The sequence below is a fragment of the Rattus norvegicus genome, chromosome 15, assembly GCF_036323735.1.
Source record: "Rattus norvegicus strain BN/NHsdMcwi chromosome 15, GRCr8, whole genome shotgun sequence".
Lineage (NCBI taxonomy): Eukaryota > Metazoa > Chordata > Mammalia > Rodentia > Muridae > Rattus > Rattus norvegicus.
This window is the reverse complement of record NC_086033.1, coordinates 22,174,389-22,191,294: the sequence shown is the minus strand read 5'-3', so window position 1 is coordinate 22,191,294 and position 16,906 is coordinate 22,174,389. Positions and strand designations below refer to the sequence as shown.

Genomic DNA, 16,906 nt, shown 5'->3' with positions numbered 1-16,906 from the left:
CCAGCTCTGAGTGAGGAGACTCAAAGGTGAGTACACAGAAAGAGGGAGAAACACCAGCCAGGAAATGAGGAAGGAAACATCAAGGAAAGATGAAGTCTAGACACGTCTGCTGCCAAGTAGGTGTGAGAGCTTGGACAATTTATTTACTTCCCAGGACCCTGATAAGTGTTGATAAATGTAGGATCAAGACAAGAGTCCAGAGAGTCATTCCCACTTCAAGGTCCAAAGTTCCCTGATTTTATTGGAAATTTATGTTAAAATGATATCGTGTGTGTGTGTGTGTGTGTGTGTGTGTGTGTGTGTGTGTGTGTGTGTGTTTTGCTCAAACTGTGAGCTGTATTTTCTGGGTTTTAAATCTTCATGAGTCCATGTGACTGCTGACTCCTGAGCTTTCCTTCTCTGCAGCATTGTTCAAAGTCTACTGCTGAATGGTGGCCAATCAACTCTTCCATCCCCTTCCAATGGCCCAGGGGTTACATCGTGCCTATTCACTTCCCCTTTGATCCATACCTTCACTCCTGGCTCCCTTTCTTCTCATTTCTTAAGAATCCAAAGACCTTATCCCTTTAGTTGCCTTTCTGCCAACTCCTCACTAAAACTTTCAAGGTCAGCAGGATGCTAAGCCCTGATGTCATGATCCATAATCCTACTGAAAACCTAGCTCTTCTCTGGCTCTTCAGGAAGGTGGCATCTGTGTCCCTTCTCTGCTGAGGAGTGGAGGACGGCCCTCAGAAGAGTGTCCCCAACTCACTGCTGCACTGTGCTTGCTGAATCCATGGCAAGGATTTCCAAAAGCAGAACTCGAGAGTTGTGAACCCTGATTGCAGTGGATCTGCCACTTGGTATGATGCTATGAACTGTCCTGTGAAATGTTAGTGGATTTTGTTCTCACCGTCTTTGTACTGTCACCCTACTTCGTTAACAGATCCTTCTCTTTCTGTAGTTCCTCCTTATCTCCCCAGAGTCTGAACCCCAGACTGTATCAGGGAACTGTCCTTGGACACTTTCTCTTCCACTGAAGCCACTTCCTGGGTAGTAGCACCCTGCATCGCAAACTTTATTCCTCTGGTGATATCCAAGAATATGTCTCCAGCCCAAGATGGCCCCCTTACCTCCTAGACTCACTAAGGTAGCCACCTGTCAACACAGTTATCTTCTCATCTCAAACTCTGTGCCCTATGTCTGAATTCCCCAATTGCACACTGGCCCCTCTCTTGGAGACATTCATAGGAACTTTTACTTACATCCTCTGCTGTTGATGTCTTCACCTTTTAGAACACATATTAAGAGTACGCCATTTCTCTCCACCACTGCTGCTGCTGCTGCGGTCATGGTATACCTGGCGTCTTTGTTTCTTGCCTTACCACCAGTGATACGGTCAACAAAGTAGGCAGCACGGTCTTTAGAAATGTAAGCCAAATTTAGGCATTGAACCACCTTCTAGAGCTTTTAAATTCTGGCTCAGAATAAAGTTCCAAGTTTTGGTGGTGAGATGGCCAAGTATTCTAAACATTCTCCAGCCCGTTCGCTTTTAGTCCTTCTCTTAATTCACCACATCGTTGCCCTCCCCTCATAGCAGCTAGGCTGGCCTTGGTGCTATCCTGGCTCTGAACTTTTGAGTGTACTGTTCCCCTGGCTGGACATGCTTTTGCTGCATAGCTTGCTACCTCGATGTGTATGAAGCAATCAGTTGCCTGGTGCACCCGCCTTTTACATTCCTCTTACTCTTTCTCTGTAGTGTTTACTCTTACCTGATGCCACAATTTCTCTTTTTCCCACCAGTGCCTTCCCAGTGGAGAAGCGTCATAGAGTCAGAGAAGGAGCAAAAACGAAGGTCCTAAGTTAATACATGTTGTTGACATGCGCGTGGCCATGTCAAAGACCCCAAAGCCTCAGATCATGGGAACAGCAAGACCTTCCCTTGGTCCAAGACAGATGTGAATAAACAGTTGACTGTCAGCTAAAACCACTCCGTGAAGAAAGCATCAACACAGTTCCCTCCTCCAGGATGACTGTAGCCTGGGACTGTCCTCCCCCACCGAGATTAGGTAAGCGGCCTCCTCCTTCATTTTGTATATAATAAATTCACTGAACTTTCCGGTTGGCTCTGCATGCCCTACTGGATCCTAGCTTTTCTATTCGTGTGTCTACAGTTTCTTCATTTCCTGCCGCCCCCAACTCAATCCCAAAGCCTTGCAGATCACAGACACCCCTCTTCCCCCAGAGGCCTGTCTCTGTGTTCTTCATTGCTAGGTTCCCAGTGCCTGCTCCTGGGTTTAAAACATAGTTGAGTGCCTACATGTATTTATGAAACAAACAAGTGACAAGTGAGGATGTTCAGGCCAGTCCTGTGGGAATCCAGCAAGGCTGGGTTGGGTAAAGCAGAAGAGAGGATCAAGGGCTTAGTTTAGCTGGGAGCCATGTTCCCTGGTGTGGGGATATATTGAAGCATGGGGACAGGCCAGCTTTGATGGGAGACCAGACAGTGCTCTAACTCAGGGAGGTAAATTCTCACGTTGCCACCGTATGGAGAGAGTGATGCACAGGGATTCTGCCAGGTCAGATGAAAGACTGTCCTACTCCAGTCAGACGGTTGCATAGCCTGGTGAATAATTTACCTAAATATGGCTTCCGAGATATGTACACATTTCCAATATCGGATGAGAGAAATCCGGAAACCACCATCCCGACCGAAATCTGTGCTCCGATTATTATAATATTCTCTTAGCAATGGCAGCCCAGGGACAAGAGGACAATATAAATCTGGATATTTGGTGGTGCATTATCATTTATAAGACTAGAAGTCTGGTCAAACTAGCCTAAGAAAATAAGAAAAAAAAGAATTCCTGGGCTGTAAGCGCTTGGGAGGCAAATGGACGGGGCAGCCTGGGGGGGGCACTCAGGTGAAGTGACTTGGTATGTGTCACTCATGTTTGTCTTTCCAGGGCTGGCTTTACCCTAAAACACACTCACTGCCAAAGACAGCAAAGATAGCTTCAGGTGGTTCTGAACTAATGTGGGTCAGACCCCTCTGCTAATTGCCTTAAGGTAGCAAGGGAAAAGTTACCAAAGGGAGCCAAGCCAAGAAATGCAAAATTAACATTGCTGCTCTTCTCCTGATGGCCGTTTGGGAGGCTGACTTATTCAAAAATCTGAAATGTGTTTTTATTCCCTTGAAGCCGATGACATAGACTCTTCTTTGTAAACCCAGCTGGCTCCTATTACCACGTTTCTTAGAAGCCCGTAATGTTTTATTTCCTCTGCAACGCTTTCATACTGTTATTGTTCCTAATAGCATTGATGAGGCTTTGGAAACTTTAGACCAAACACAATTGAAATCCTGGTTAGCCCCTCTGGTGGTTCTGTCATGAGTTGCTGAAAATTGTGCAGACGAGAGGGTCTGAGGCAAGCAGTGTGGTCTTCCCTCCAAAGAGGCCTCACACCATCTCTTTAGCCAAAGGCAAACATTAGTAGGATTCTACTCCAGAGTGTGACACAGCTTGAGAACAAACTCATAACTCGGGCATCAAAAGGCTCCCCCTGCATTTCAGTAATGAGGTTTGAGACCAGTTAGCACGAGTCCTTGGCATAAGCCCTGTACATGGGTCTGAGGCGTTGTTCCCTCAGTCTGTCGGATCGAGGAAGCAGGATAGGAATCTCGACCTGATTCTTTGAGGAACATGGGTCACTGTCAGTAGAAACCCACTTTTCTGCTCTTCCCACTGAGCTCTGGATGGAAACACTAAGGAACTTAAGGAAGTAGAGAAAATTCATGAGCCACCAGCAGGGAAAACCAAAAAAACAAATTCTGCTGATTTACATAGTAAAAGGTTTGTGAGGAAAACAGTATAGGTTGCTTTTGAGACCTCTGAGGTAGATGGCGAGGTCAGGACACTGTCGGGGCCACAGTATGTTATGGTTTGAACATGGAATGTTCCCAGTTTGTGATGTTTCTCTAAAGGCTGTAGGGTCTTTGGTGGGTAGAGCCCGGCCAGAAGAAGAAAGTCACTTGGAGCACCCAACACTCCCAACAGGGTTTACTCTATTTAGCTCTTGCTGTCCTGGACTCCCTTTGTCAACCAGGCTAGCCTCGAACTCACAGAGCTCTGCCTGCCTCTACCTCCTGAGGGCTGGGATTAAAGGTGTGAGCCCCCACACCTGCTTTCTGGAGTAGGCTTTTAAAGATGCTTACTCACTTCCTGTTCTAGTGAGCGGTGTCTGCTTCCCTGTTGGCCAGTGCACAAGGAATAGCAGCTTCATGGCCACCACTAACCACTGACAGAGCTGCTGGCCACTGATAGAACCCCTCCCGAATCCATATCTTTCTTGCCACTGAAATCCTCTGAAACCATGAAACAAGATGAATCCTCCTTTACGCATCTTCTGCCGGGTACACTTTCACAGCTGAGAGGAATGTAATGAACGCACAAATTATGGGTTGGGCTATCCCTTCCTCACCCGACACTGAGCCTTCAACCTGAACCAATGAAGGTGTGGAGGCTGAGGAAAGTGGGTGTTTGATGCTATTCTATGCCCTCGTTAAAATGTGGCCACAGGCTTCCTAGCATAGTGGCTGGTGTCTGTAAGAAAAAGCAGCAGAGACTGGCAGTCATGAGGAGACGGAGGTAGAGATTGGCGTTACCACGCGCACACTGACTGCTAGAAACTACAAAGAGCAAAAGAGGTTGAGCCTTCAGAGAGGACATAGGCCGGCCATCTTAACTTCAGATGTTCTAGCGTCTAGAAGCAAATCGACTTTTGTCCTTTGGCAATACTCAGTTTGGGGCACTCTGCTGAGGTACCTCAGTCAAAGTGCCACCTAATCACATCTGAGGACACCATGGCTGCCCCTCCCCCAGCGCTGTCCTCAGGATGGCATTCCCTCCAACCCCCATACTTACCCCACATTCTTGTTTTTAGACAGGAGTGTCTGCCTGGCTGAAGTTGAGGTCGCGTATCTAATCTGGACGAGAGGAGAGCGGGCAATCAACTGGCCTTTGTGGGGCGCGTGTGACGACACAAGGGGCCTTTCTCAGAGGTAGGTGAGCAGCTTTAGGTCCTAGACAAGGAAAACAAATGCACAAACATTGAGCAAGTGAATCACGTCACAGCGCCACACGTGTTGCTTGTGCGTGCTTCCCGTGGCTGCAACGAAACACCGGACAAAGCAACTCAAGCTTAAGGTCTTGTTGGGGCTCGCAGTTCTAGGGTCCGTGCTCCATCACGGTAGGAGAGGTGCGGCAACAGGAGTGGCGGATGTTAGGTCACATGCCATCCCATCGGAAAGCTGAGAATGATGCCCGCTTGCTTGGTGTGATTTCTCCGTTTTACTCCATTCTGGACTTCCAGCACATGGAACGGTACAGCCCGCATTTAGGATGCATCTTCCTACCTCAGTTCGCCTCGCCAGCATCTCTCACAGCTGTGCCCAGAGACTTGACTTTATGGTACTTCTAAATCCCATCCGCTTGACAGTCAGAATTAATCATCGCGACATACATATGCGCGAGAGAGAGAAGCAGTTGAATATGGGGTAGGCTGCCGATAGTGAAAGAGAGATGGGAGTTTGAAGATAATTTCCTTTTCGACATGCGCTAGAGAGACCAGAGGCTTTTGTCCTTTTTAACTATTAGGTCCCTGCTAGAAGCCAGGGGCTGTATAGGATTCCATCAGGGACCTGAGAAAGTCGTTGACCGCCAGACATCTCTGCAAAAGCGAGGCTGGTATGAGTTAATGCAGAGGTCCAGCCTCCACAAGCCTGAGGGGACGGACTCTGGAGAGGGCCCTTGGTACAGCAGTGCACAACTCTTTAGAAGGCCCCGGGGCTGAGCCTCGGCTCCACCGTTACTAACTGGGGCTTGGCGACGGCTTTATCTTTTGAAGTCTCAGTTTCCCCTTTAGCAAAACGAGGCTAATAATGCTGATATTACAGGGTTTCTGCAAGGTTTAAATGACTTAAGCCACATGAAGCACTTAATCCAAGCCAGGCTTGCAGGAAGCATTCAGGTAGTACCACCAACATCCCTCACTGAGTTCTGAGCTTTGGAGAGATTATCTTTATCTCTTTCGGAATACTGCTTCAAAGCACAAAACTCATTAAAACCCCCAAAACCGTCATGAGAGAATCGATATTTTTAGCATTTTTTTTCTTTTACCCTGTGCTGGGATTGGATGTGGCTTAACTGTGTTCTCCTAAGAGTTCCTGTGTTGGAAACTTGGTTATTATTATGGAACTGTTACCAGGTAGCAGGATTTAGTCTGAGGCCTTAGATCACAGAGAGCGTACCCTCAGAAGGAATTCACAGAGTTTTTGTGGGGCCCTCACTAGCCTCCTGATCGTGATCCTCTGGCTTCTCATCCCGGTCATGAAATCTCTTCCTTTTGCATACATCCTGACCCCGATGCTATCTGTCACAATGTGTGTCCCCACAAGGACCAGTGCTATGAGGATTGAACTGGTGGCCTCCAAAGATATAAGCTAAATATAAGCCTTCTTTCTTTACAAGTTGTCAAACCTTAACCATTTTTGCTATAGTTACAGAAGACAGACATTCATGAGCTACATGAAGGAGAGCATATCTGGCGTGCTGTGCCTTTCAGATATAGTACCAGGAAACACAGATGGTCCCGAGACTGTAAGTATAGGACAACCATAAAAACTTTGCATGTATGAGATACTCAGTAAATGTTTGCTACATGTCCTGGGTGAGTCAAACAAGGTGCCCTCTCTCAGGAGTGTCAGGTTGCCTGCTGTGTTCTTGTCTCTTTCTGGGAGTTGCTAATGCATATAGGACTTATACTATGTTATTAACCCAGTATGAATCAAATTCCAATCAAAGGAAACCAGTTCATAAATTCACTCTGCTCTAGGGTAAACAGGTGGCTTTGTGTAAATATATAGTCTTACTGGGGATAGCCTATAGTATATGGCGACTTATTGAATTAATCAAATTCACTCCTTATATGTGTGGTAGGGGGCATGCATACACATTCAGGGGCCAGAGAAGGATTGTTGGGAGTCCGGCTCTTTTCCTGCCCCCCTCATTCTCTTGAGACAGAGTCTCCTATTGAATCTGGTTAGGCTGGCAGCTAACAAGCCTTGGCAATCCTCCTGTCTCCACTCCTTACTGCCTTGGGATCATAGGTATACATGAGGAAACAAATGGTTAGTCAGCTGAGGATTTGAACCCAGGCCAGTACGCTCTTGTGGCAGAGATCCTACCCACTGAGCCATCTCCCCGGCTCCAGGAAGATTCTGAAACTGCCACATGGCTGCATCCACACATAGGCAGATGCCTGAGGTAGAGGGAGGGTTAACAGGCAATCCCATGCGGTTGGCAGGACAGAATAGACATAGAATTGATGTCTATATGCAGGTGAGGGCAGGCACAAGATAAGGCAAGGCCCGTGATTGGGCAGCGAAAAAGAAAGGCAGGGACAGAGTTTTTGTAAGATGGGAAAGAGGAGAAAGAAGGAGAAGAACCAAGATGGGGGAGAAGGACGACCCAGATCTGTGTGGCCTTAAAGAGCCACCGGTAGTTATGAATATTCCATAAGAGATTCATTTTATAGGGCAATTTGTCTTATCCGGATGGGCAGTTTGTATGAGTATCAATTGGTTGTGTGTTTATTGTGTGGGCGTTTTGAGGAATGAGAATTTAAGATGTAAATCTGAATGCTAAATTATAAGCTTATGGAGTCTTGGTTTTAATGGGTTATTGGGAGTTGTGTCTATCCCTACATGGGGGAGGATGCTGGGAATGCGGACAGAGTCCACAGCAAGAGAGTTGTAAGAGGGCGGCTGCTGCTGGGCTCAGATAGTAGCTGGCGGTAGCGTGGGATGGAGATTGTGAGCTTAATGGGTGAGACGCTTTGCTGACTGAGATGAAAATACCCCACAGATGCCATGTGTCCCAACGGAACTGGCACTAGCACGGGCTGATAAATTTTTTTATAACATTTATCACAACATAGACAAGCATTTACAACTGCCAGCTACACGTCTTTACTGTATAATAACTCAGAGGAATAAGTGGCAACGTCACACTCCCTTGCCACCCTTGAGGCCACCAGGGACTAGCTGAAGATCTATATGTTGGACACAGCTGAATTGGGGCTCCCTAACGCTCTATCAGAGCTGTCCTGGCCGTTGTGTTTGAAGGGCTGCTGTGAGTTCACTGTCACTGACTGTGTATTATGATAATAGATGCCTTACTAAGAAAGGAAACCTGACTGACTCTTGTCCCCCAGAGCCTCATTATCATTAGTGGGGTCCAGGAACAGCCAGTGCAGCATGTCCCTGGGACTTATCAGAGATGTGATATTTAGGGCTCCCCATACACCTCTTGAATGAGTATAGGATTGCCATGTAGGTATTGGAATTTGAGGTCTACCCCTCGGGATACCTGTGGATGCCAGTGGAGGAATTTTATGTGGGGCTGCTTGTGATTGTCTGTGAAGCTTCCCTATGGGTTATGAATTCTAAAAAGCTCCATGCTAACCAGAACAGCAAGGCATCGCAAGGTTCCTGAATGCAACGAGAGCTAGCTTGGGTTTCTCTTAAAAGAAGTAATTACAAGATGCTTCGTATGTACAGAGAGTGCTGAAGGGTTTTACATCAGTTATTCATAGTCATAAGTTTCATCATGACCTTTTTATACGTGTGTACAATGTATAAGAGTCATATTCAGCCACCTGCTACTTTTTCTCTCTTGCCCCCTCCACTCCTACGGCTCCCCTTTCAGCTATCACTACTTCTATGTCTTCCTCCATGTTCATGTACATGGTGTGTGTCTGTGTCTATGTGTTTGTGTGTTTGTGTCTATGTGTGAGTCTCTATATATGTCATTGTGTTTGTGTGTGTGTATGAATGTTTGTGTCTCTCTGTATATGTACATTGTGTGTGTGTGTGGTGTGTGGGGTATGTGTGTGTGTGTGGGGGGGGTGGGTGTCCCCATGAGTTTCAGTAGGCCTACTAATAAGAATATGGGAGAGGATTTACTTTCTTTTTTAATGCCTCAGAAGAAAATGTCACTCTTCCTCTATTAACCATTAACTGCCTATACACACTCAGGGAGGGTGGGGTCCTGTGAGCCCTTCCCACCTTCATGACAGAATGTTGACAGGCTCAATTTTGTATAGATCTAGTGCTGGGAATCAAAGCTGTCGAAGGTTTAATAGTTTGACAGCCATGTTGTAGCTGGAAGACAGAGTTCCTTTTTCACACTGCTCAGCTCCTCATCCTCCTCTGGTTCTTCCAGTCTTTCTGTCTCTTTTATCAGGGAATTCCATGAGCCTTTCGAGGGGCGGGGGCAATAAAGATTCATGGCTGAGCCTACAATAGTCATTTATTCACGACTGTTTGAATAAGAGAAGTATCCAATGGTAGAATGCAAAATAGCATCATGGGCCCAATCAACCATCACTGCTCACATAAACACAGGCAGCTATGAAACTGAGACACAGAAGAACCTGATCTGATGCTCTAGTATCCAACATCTCATTTGCTACTTTGTAAACTCAACAGTAAGAGTAGAAAGGATGGGGCTACACTGTATCCCCAAGGTGTTACACTGTTAACACTGGCGGTGGAGATGACAACGGGGGAGTCGGGGCTGAGAACTTGCAGCCCCACCCAAAAGCCTACATGCCGAAAGGAGCCAAAGTCATGGCGATCACTCAATGGGCGGGAAAGCACCTGTGTCCCACAGTGATCTGGGTTAACTGGGCAGGCTCTACAAGAACGGCTTTTCTTTAATTGCTACTGATTTGAAACTTGTAAAGGTTACAGAAGTGAACATTTAACTTTCTCAAGCATTTGCTCCCCAGTCACCTTCTCTCAAGACAGCCCTTGTGATCATTAGTCTGCTGTGCTATGATCTGTAAGTATGGAAGTGTAGCCACATATGCCGCAAACACAGGGTACTAATATCCTCCCAAATAGGAAGAGCTCTGGGCACAGTTTGATCAGATATGGCTGAACTACACGAAGATGCGTTTCCCTGGCATTTTGCATAAATAAGGATATGTACACGTGAGGACTACAAGAAATGGAGAGAACAATGAATTATGAGCCACTGGAAAAATGAACTCCTGAGTCTCTATCAAAATACATGGAAAGTAATAAATGAATTAGTTGCTAGGATCCCCGGAGTACATATCTATAATATATATTATATTACATATATTATGTAATTATATAATACATCATATTAATAATAGCAATAAAGGAACTAGTAGCAGTGATTAGCAAGAGCAGGCTGCTGAGTGTGTAATGGATGCAGTCAGTGAAATGCTACAATCATGCTAGCGAAGACTGGCCCAGACAAAACTTATCGGCCAAACGCTGCCTCTACAGGAAGTTCGATGAGACTGAGGGTATCTGGGTCATCTTCGGGTATCTTCCTCTTCCCATGGGCTGCTTCTGTGTTTCAAAAGAAAAGGGGGCACAGGACAACTGTGTAATTGAGAACGTGGAACACCTCTTAAGTCATCAAAACAAGCATTGCCAGTGCAGTCCAGGCACAATATCCAGAGAAGATTGTAGCACTAGTGATCCATGCAGTTCTGGGCCACAAGAGGCAGAACTTAGCCCAGCTACAAGGACTGTCAGACATACTAAAAGGACAAAAACCCAAACAAACAAACAAACAAAAAACAACCCTCCCCCCACAACAACAACAAAACCAAAACCAAAACAAACAACCAAAATAATCAACCCAGTATCTTACTACAATCAGTGATGAGTGTGGAGTGCGTTCTTTGACAATGTCAATGTCATAAACAAAGATGCTGTAGAATGTTCTAGATAAAAGGAGACTAGAAAGGGAAAGGTTGACAATAATTAGAAAATGTAAATGCCGAGACTCCAGACTTGACCCTGTCATAGATGAGAAAAAAAATTCCAAAGATTCAGGCCAACCAACAGATTAAGAGCAGTCAATTTGATAAACCCCAATCGCTGGGTGGCCTCAGCTGTGTTCAGGCTCGTCCACCCGCACCTGCCCGGCCCTGGGTTGCCATACTCCTCAGACGCAACCAAGAGTCCACCAGGGAGCTCTCCTCTGTTTGGGAACCAAGAGGGAGGGCACTTACTTGGATGTGAGGCAGGTCCTTTCTGAGACTAGTAGGAGCTATTTCCAGTATTGCTTCAGAGCCTGAAATTTTAGAAGGTGCCCCTGACAGAGGACCCACTGACCAGCTTGTGCCAAACTCAGCAAAACCTTCAACGTCCCCCTCCCCAACTTCTTTTTTGTTCATCTTCTTGTTTTCAGTTTGTTTTAAGACAGGATCTGGCTCTATGCTCGGGCTGGCCTAGATCTCAGGGAAATGCTCCTCCCGTCTCTGCCTCTCCCCAAAGCAATGGGATTGCGGGTGTGTGCACCAAGGAGCTGGCTCCGAGAAATCCCTTACTCAATGAGCACTAACTCCATTAGAGAAAAGGATAGCATATGGCAGATAAAGGTGGCTACCCAATCAAAAGAATAAACAGGTGAACGTCTGAATAATACTGATGGCAGAACTAATTCATACAGGAGCAGCACAAATAGAACATTTTTCCTTAGCTCTATCTGAATCTGACCGAGCTTACGCATACCACTACAGCCCTCTCTGCATTCAAATGTAAGCAGTTTTCAACTTCATTCTGATCTAATAATACAAAACAGAATGGAAAGGGGGGACTTTTCTTTTTTTTTTAAGAAACAGGTGACAATTCTACGTCTGGCTTCTCATCAGATAGATAAAAAATGGAAAATCCACTTAGCACGCAAGGAAAACATCTCATTGACAAATGGAACCTGGAGAGAATTGCGCATCTAAGGAGGAAGCCTGGGTGGAGGCTTGGTAATGTTTGAAAAACAAAACAAGAAGGGGAAACAGAGTATCTAATTTAGCTCTCCAGGGTAAAAGAGGAGTGATGGAAACTCATTGTGTATTCGGGAGTTCCCCCTACCTGGAAAGTCTGGGGAAGCTGGGGTGTGTGGGTGGAGTGGAGCAGTAGACATTCCCAGTGAGGCTCTGCTCTGCTCCAGGGTGGTGTTTACATCCGACTCGGATTTATGTTCGGTCCCCTATCGATCTTGAGCATTTGGGGGAAAACCAGAGGAAGCCCAAAGGCAGCAGTAAAAGTTTCATTTAAAAAAAAAATGTGCACTTAAGAGAAGCCACCGCAGGGGTTGGGGATTTAGCTCAGTGGTTAGAGCGCTTGCCTAGGACGCGCAAGGCCCTGGGTTCAGTCCCCAGCTCCGAAAAAAAAAGAACCAAAAAAAAAAAAAAAAAAAAGAGAAGTCACCGCGACCATCAATGCCATGAGTCTAATGTGGATTTTATGCTAAAGAAGTGATGCTTTTGTCGTTTGTGTTGTGCTAGGCTTGTGTGCCAAATCGTGTGTTCAGGTGGCTTGACTGCTCTACTGCTAGAGACCAAGGGAGGACCGAAGAAAGGATGCGTGGATGTGTCCAGCCCATCTCTGGCAGAGCCAATGAGACAACGTTCTCCTTCAGTCAGGGTTTCTGTCTGTTCTGCTGCTTATAAATGGAGTCTCTTGGCTTGTCGGTGTGGAGCCTGACAGCTATTGTCCCCAGATAGTGGCCTGGTAACAAGATGCCTAATGTGAACTTTTGCATATAGGGACACCTGAAGGCAAGACCGTAAGAAGACAAAATAAGGGGCTAGAGAGATGGTTCAGTGGTGAAGATCACTGGCTACTCTCCCAGAGGTCCTAAGTTCAATTCCCAGGAACCACATGTTGGCTCACAAGCATCTGTAATGGGATCTGATGTCCTCTTCTGTTGTGTAGACATATGTGTAAATAGGGCACTCGTATACATAAATAAATACATCTTTACAAAGAAGTCAAAATATGCAAGGACCCATTGCTGTCTTATCTAAATTGCTTTATTGTTCCTAGAAAGCAGTTACAAGTGCTTGAACAGAGACTACTTGTTTTTAGGTTAATCTCAGAGTGAGTGTCCTGGCTGCCAGTCGCCAAAGCCCCACCCCTGCTACATCTCTCCTGATTTGCATGGCCAGTCCAGATAGATGGAAATGAAGGCAGGGCTTTCATTTCTCCAGTTGCCAACAGCTTCGTGAAGGACATTCTAAAGTGCTAGTGCTGTGTCTTTTCAAAATTAGACCCGAAACACAAGGATGTTCTTAGAAAACAGCTCAATTTAGAAAGCCATAAGAAATGGCTGTTGGAATATTGCCTTTGGCTGGTCATTTTTCAAAGATTTCAAAGTCATTCATCATAAGGCAGATATGATAGCTCATACCTGTAATCTTGGCACTTGGAAGATTGAGGCAAGAGGATAGCCAGGAGTTCAAGGTCAGATAGGTCTAATAATTTGGGGTCAACCTGGGCTATAAAGTAAGCCACTGCCTCCAAACAAAACCAACAAACCAAGCTAAACACACACACACACATACACACACACACACACACTCACACACACACACACACACACACTCGGAGAGAGACAGAGATACAGAGATACAGAGACTCACAAGTTTTTATCATGATTAAGTAATGGTGATTTGTTTTGTGCGGTTTTTTTTTTAAGATTTATTTATTTATTACATATAACTACACTGTCACTGTCTTCAGACACACCAGAAGAGGGCATCGGATCCCATTAGATGATTGTAAGCCACCATGTGGTTGCTGGGATTTGAACTCAGGACCTCTGGAAAAGCAGTCAGTGCTCTTAACCACTGAGCCACCTCTCCAGCCCTGTTTTGTGCGTTCTTTTGCAGAGTTTTTAGAGCTACCCAGGGTACACATCCCATGCAAATCAGACAATCTACCATAGGCTATACTCCCCTCCCATAATGCTTTTGCTTTAATCTGTGGGGTAATTTGGGATGAATCGTTACTAAGACATAGTTAAAGAGAACCTATTATACCAATATTTTTAAGTCAGAGGACACAAGACGGTTGCAAAGGACCATTTTTGCCTCTTCCACGAACTCCTACAGACGTTTCAGTGTCCTAAAATTGTCTCATTTATGATCTAGGATGTCCCATGGGATAACCATGGGTAGGATTTCTGCTTGGAAGCTTCCCCATTCTGGACACCTACCCCTGTCCCTAGTGTCAGTCTGTATGACCAGACTTTTATCTAAAGCTACTTCCTTCCTTGGCTCCTCCCCCGTCTCCTTGACTCCTCCCCCATCTCCTTGACTCCTCCCCCATCTCATCCTTTCTCTCTCATTACCATGCAAGTTTTTCTTGAGTAACGGACAAACCTCTATCTCATACCTCTCTCTCTCTCTCTCTCTCTCTCTCTCTCTCTCTCTCTCTCTCTCTCTCTCCCCTCTCTCTGTGTTAATAGCTACTTCGGGTGTTGTTTTGTTTTGTTGTGCCTTCCAGGTAAGCTCTGGGGATCCATTTGTCTTTATTTCCCTAGCACTTACATCACAGGTCCTTGCCACCACACTTGGTGTGTGGTCTTGAACTCAGGTCAAAATGTTTCTAAGGCAAACACTATCTCTCCAGGTGTCTCCCAGGTCCCCGAGGCTCAACATCTTGAATAACGTGTCCAAAGTCAGATAAACAGTTCATGACTATTCTTGCAGTTCTCGAAAGGTATTCCAGGTTAACTGTATACGTCCTAAAATACTACAGGGGAAATGCCAATGCCTTTCTCACTTCCTGTCCTTCAATACTTGTGGGATAAAACAGAAGTGCTCACTTTAGACATGATTGATGGGTTTTGAAAGCTGATTTCTAAAAAAGAAGGAAAAAAAACAAACCTAATCTGAGCCACGTGACCTACCTTGTTCATTTACAAAAACCATCCACTCAGCCTCCCTGTAGCCAAACTGAGGGAGCCAGATTTTTAAAACAGCATTTTAGCTTTAGGAAACTTTGAGAATTAGGGCAGGCAAACTGCAAGCAGCTGACTCTCAAATAGAAGCCCCAGGAGGATGTGGGGGAGCTGGTGGGCGGAGCATGCGCGGCTTCAAAGGGCCAGGTCTGAAAAGTAACTTCTCCCTGGGAGCCCTGAACTCTGCTGCTAGCTTCAACCTCACCTCAGCCTGTTCTTGGCTATTTTATTTCATTTTATTTTACTTTACTTTTTTATTTTATTTTTATGTTGACATTGACCTAGCTCTTAGGGGAACCATGTCCTAAGTTCATTTCCCAACAAGAAAAAGTTGTACTCCACTATGGCAACTAATAAAGGCATGGCCCTGTAACGAGATAAGACTATATTTTTAAAGGGCCAGCTGTTAAAGGGGTGCGGGGGTGTCATTTTATTAGAAATGCATGAGCTAAGAGAGCTAAGCCAGGTACAAAAGGACAAATCCTGGCCTTACTCAAGTGAAAAATTTAAATAATCAAAGTCCTAGAAACAGAATATTGATTGCCAAGGAGAGTAGCAGAGTGTTGCATAATACCATACCCCACAGAATTCTGTTTGGAGTGGAGACCAAGTTCTGGGAATGGATAAAGGTGGTGTTAGCACTGAATGGCACTGGAGGGAACTTTTTTGTTGTTTTTAAGTTTGAAACTGGGCTGGAGAGATGGCTCTGAAATTAAAGAGTACCTGCTGTCCTTGGGGAACTTGAGTTTGATTCCCTGCACCCACAAGGGAGAGCTTTCAGCCAGTAACTCCCTGGACATCCATACTTACATACCCACACACAGATACACACATGCACACATATTTCACGGTAAAAAGAAATCTTTTTAAAAGGTAAACATAAATAAACAAACGACTTCTTCAGTTTGGACCTTTGTTCTTTCCTTTGTCTATTTGAGAATCCCAAACCTGTCAGCCTGGCCAACGAGGTGACACTTTGTATCGGAGCTTGGCTGCGTCTGTGTGCCTTGTAACGCAGACTGAGGTTTGCTGGGGCTCTATAATCACTGGTGGTGAAATCAGGAAGATGCGAAGTGGGCGTGTATTGAAGTGCAGCTCAGTCAACCTTCTAGACCTTAAATTAGAGTGAGGAGCATAAACACGGCAGAGAGGGTTTTTTTCCCCCCTCAACTAAATTGCAATTATATTTTAAATTACCTACAATTACCAGAAACCATCTCAAAGCTAGAAATTAACTTCTTGTCCCAGCAGATCAGCTGTTAAATGGAGCACCTTGTGCCCTAAAACCTCCTGCTTCGGCTGCACCCGGGAGAGCAGAGGGGAGGCGGAGCCTGAGGTTGGCTGTCACGTGAAGGAACAGCTGCCTTCGGAGGGGCGGGGCCGTATTTTTACAGCTTCCCAAATTAACAATTTCGTTCCATTCATTCAGTGCCATTTTCCTGAAATACAGTGCGTGTTTTCTTTTGGAGAACAAGTGAGTGTTTTCTTTCAGACGTCAGTGGAACAATGTCTATGTAACCATTTTAGACATCTAGTACTTAGGGCATGGAGTTGGGACCAGGAGCCACTGAGACTATCCCGGACTGGTGACCACTGGTGACCATGATCTTGATAAATGTTCTTATCTTCCAAGCTTCGCGGTGATTGTCAGACATAACTGTTGAAACGTTGGGGTGGAGTTCTCTCTCAGCTTTAGACACCGGGCTGGTTTCTGCCATTTTTGTCCAAGCTGCCATGTATTCTCTGATTCTGTGAGGAGATGCAGTGTTCTGGGTCAGCCTCTCCTACGCCGCCTGGACTTGAAGGCAACACCACAGAGCACATTGCAATGTTAACATGTATGCTTAATACTTTGGGGAAAGGATTGACTACTTGTAAACATCGTGGCCTGCTGATTCTCTGAAAACTCGTGCTAAGTCTTTTTTCCTTAAATCCATTTCTCTGGTCTGGAACCTACCTTTTGAATGGCCTCTGAAAGGTTTTCTTTTCTTTTTTTTTGAAAATAAACGGTCATGATAGTTTCCCTACAATTCCTTATCATCTCGGCATTGCCAACAGTCATGCACGTGAGTCTGGTT

General features: G+C 45.5%; 1 long non-coding RNA gene across 1 annotated transcript; it reads left to right on the top strand.

Annotated features, from left to right (window-relative positions):
- Positions 1-4,916: 4,916 nt before the first annotated feature.
- On the top strand, positions 4,917-16,885 carry LOC120096951 (uncharacterized). Its single transcript, XR_005493909.2, has 3 exons — positions 4,917-5,038; positions 6,536-6,635; positions 12,370-16,885. It is a non-coding gene; the product is annotated as an uncharacterized LOC120096951 (long non-coding RNA).
- The last annotated feature ends 21 nt before the right edge of the window (positions 16,886-16,906 follow it).